Source organism: Vulpes vulpes, chromosome 15 (genome assembly GCF_048418805.1).
Source record: "Vulpes vulpes isolate BD-2025 chromosome 15, VulVul3, whole genome shotgun sequence".
Taxonomy (NCBI): domain Eukaryota; kingdom Metazoa; phylum Chordata; class Mammalia; order Carnivora; family Canidae; genus Vulpes; species Vulpes vulpes.
The window spans coordinates 79,719,307-79,722,934 of NC_132794.1; the positions used below are offsets into that span (position 1 = coordinate 79,719,307).

The 3,628-nt window shown below is 36.9% G+C and overlaps 1 pseudogene; it reads left to right on the top strand.

The window, feature by feature from the left end:
* Positions 1–1,588: 1,588 nt before the first annotated feature.
* On the top strand, positions 1,589–2,743 carry LOC112921802 (olfactory receptor 6C2-like; annotated as a pseudogene).
* Positions 2,744–3,628: the final 885 nt, after the last annotated feature.

The following is a 3,628-nucleotide window of genomic DNA, read 5'->3' on the forward strand; positions in this document are numbered from 1 at the left end:
TCTTTCTCAGGATTTCATCAGGCAAGAATGCCACGGAACTTTCACTTTTGTTTATCCCAGTTTTAGAAAGTTCCGATTTCATATGAAGAAGCATGCTTAGCAGACAAGATGCACATTTTGAACTTTTCTCTAGGACAAATTAGGATAATTTTAAATGCAAGTGCTTCTCTGTCTCTTCCCATCCTCTCTCTCTCTCTCTCTCTCTCTCTCTCACACACACACACACACACGTACATACACACACAATTTCTAAGTGCCTAGATCAGAATTTTGATTTGTTGGAAGAGTGAAAGAGAAGGAGACTGAGTTCTGTTTATTGTGAGCTGCATTTAGGTGAGTAAATGGCCTTAGTGTGATTGCATTATTTTGCTGCTCGTTTATTGTAAATTGAAGCAGAGTCTGTTCCTCTTTAGACTGATTTAATATACTCAAAAGAGTGAGGTTTGACTAAGTCAGACAGCCAGTTCAGAGATCTGAAATGAACACTAGTTGACCAGAGTGACAAAGGCTCACATAGAGAAGTTTATGGACTTGAAGGAATATTTTATTTAGGTGGACAATATAAGAGAGAATGATCAGAAAATAATTGCCAGAGTCAAGGCATACAATTTCTCTTTCTATCCTCAGGCTAGCATCTCCTAAATGTAGGGACTCATAGGGTCAGAAGATATTCTCCCTTAGAATGACCACTTACTGACTAGTCTCAAGCTCTGTAGGAGAATCACCTGACCTGTGTCTCCAAAAATATAATTAGAGTCCACCTTCTACTCTAGTACTCTCACTTTAGAGAGCTGCACCTGGAAGCAAAGGAAGTTTCCCTACAGATGATGTTATGACTTCAAATATGGATGAAAAATCCTAAGGATATCATCAAGGTATATATATTTTTTTGGTGGGATGACCTACTCATAAGTATTTTAACTAAGGATGCAATTTTCCTTTTATAATATTTACATTGTGGATGCATGATATGAATGGTACCTTATCAATAATGATCAGATATATAACTTAAAGAAGGATTTTTTCTGCTTGTCAATAAACTATAGAAGAATAACTAACACTGTTAAAGTTACATTATTCTTTATGAAGACTTATAATCACATGCACGGTTCTTTTTTACCACTTAACATAAACATATTCATAGATAAAAATATATTTTTACTTAATAAAGTGCAAAACTTAGACATAAAATATAAAGTTTAAAGTAGTAGAAAAATCCAATGACCATGCCTACATTTTTTTAATTGATTTATTTCCATTCTTAAAATTTTTAAATTAAAGTATAGTTGACACACAGTGTTCCGTTAGTTTCAGGTATACAATATAGCAATTCAACAACTCTATATGTTATGCTATGTTCACCACAAGTTTAGCTAACATCTGCACCATACAATACTATTACAATACCATCAATTATATTCCCTATGCTATACTTTTCATCTCTGTGACTTATTCATTCCATAACTGGAAGGCTGTACCTCCCACTCCCCTTCTTCCATTTGTCTACACTGTTTTATACATTTAATAAAATAAAGTTCTTCATTCTTCAGTTATGATACCCTACACAATAGCTCAGAGAGTTGGAGAAATGGAAAAGTCGGTGATGGAGGATGCAAGAAACCACACAGAAGTTCAGGAATTCACTTTGGAGGGTTTTCCTGGTGTCCAGCACCCTGGAAAGATTCTCTTCCTGGTGCATCTGTTGGCATACCTGGCCTCCATCATGGGAAACATACTCATAATCACCATTACCTGGGCTGACCATCACCTCCAGACACCCATGTACTTCTTCCTCAGCAGTTTCTCCTTTTCTTTTTTTTTTTAATTTTTTTTATTTTATTTTATGATAGTCACAGAGAGAGAGAGGCAGAGACATAGGCAGAGGGAGAAGCAGGCTCCATGCACCGGGAGCCTGATGTGGGATTCGATCCCGGGTCTCCAGGATCGCGCCCTGGGCCAAAGGCAGGCGCCAAACCGCTGCGCCACCCAGGGATCCCAGTTTCTCCTTTTCTGAATGCTGTTTTATAACCACTGTTATTCCAAAATTGCTGGATATCTTTCTGGTAGGGAGGCAATCAATTTACTTTGCTGCCTGCTTCACACAAGACTTTATCTTTCTTTTCCTGGGAATAACTGTTTTCTTCCTTATGGCTATATTATCCGTAGATCGGTACTTGGCCATTTGCAAACCTCTGTATTACCCAACCATCAAGAACCCAAGGATGTGTTTCCTTCTGGTCATTGCCTGTTTAGCTTTGGGATTCATCCTTATGGTGGTTCCAGTTGTAATGCTTTCCTATTCATCCTTCTGTGGTTCCCATATCATACCTCACTTCTTCTGTAATTTTGGGCCCCTGGTTTATCTCTCCTGTTCTGGTACCAGATATACTGAGATGTTGGCCTTTGTCCTTGATTTGTTTATCCTTTTGACATCCCTATCATAACCATCATTACCTACAGCAACATAGTAATCACAATTGTGCAACTCCCATCAGCCAAGGAGAAAAAGAAAGCTTTCTCCACCTGCTCCTCTCACCTCATAGTCCTCTCTCTGATATATGGCAGCTGTGTCTTTATATATATGAAACCAAAGCAAATGAAAAGGCTGAACTCCAACAGAGAGGCTACCCTTGTGAACATGGTGGTAACCACACTGCTCAACCCTGTCATCTCTACTCTGCAGAACAAGCAGGTCCACTAGGCTGCAAGGGATACTCTGTCCAGGGTTAGATTGAAGAAATAGAACCACTGACTGTCAGAGGAGAATGCTACTTCTACATCTAATACAATGTCCCTTCTATTTCTGGAATCTCCTATATAGGCTAGCAAATACATTATTAGAGGTTCTGCTTGTTTATTCTTAGAATAGGGGCAAATTTATCTTATAATCCAATATTCTCCACTTCTTGAAAACTTTAACATTCTTCTTTATACTGAGATGAAATTATCTTCCTGGATCTTTTCACTAGTTTTAGATCATTAGAATTCAGCAAATTTTAATGAACAGCCTCATATACATGATTCTGTTTGATGCATGTGGAATCTCAAAGTTGGAAAGCTGGTATTTCAAGTATCTATTTTTGGTAAGTGCATGAGGATGAAAAATGAAATTCACAAGAATTAAGAGTATCAAATTGGTTCAAGGATAGATGTAATGAGGTCACTATATTTATTTTTGAAGGACACATATATAACTGTCATGATATTAATAATACTACTTGAAATGACTTAATGCATTATTTTCAATGGTGCATAGTTTTTTATAAATAGAATGTAAATCTTTATAATTCTAGTTCTGACTATAATAAAGACATATAAATGTCTCTAATTGAAATGTAAAGTTTCCATTGGTATTACTGGTTTGCCAGGATGATTTCAGTACTAAAGACCTGATGATGAGTACCATAGGAAAGGAAGCATTATAAGTTCTGGAACAAGGAATTGAGTAGTTAAGATTGTTTCCCTACAACAGGAAATATAAAGGAACTTGGAGGAATCTAACCAGAGGTAGAAAGGAGTCTAATTGTGACTGTAGAGTCTTTCCAAATAAATCTATAAACAAATATCTTTATTTCTGGAACAACAGATTTGATGTGATAAGGGGAGGGGCAAGATGGTGGAAGAGTAG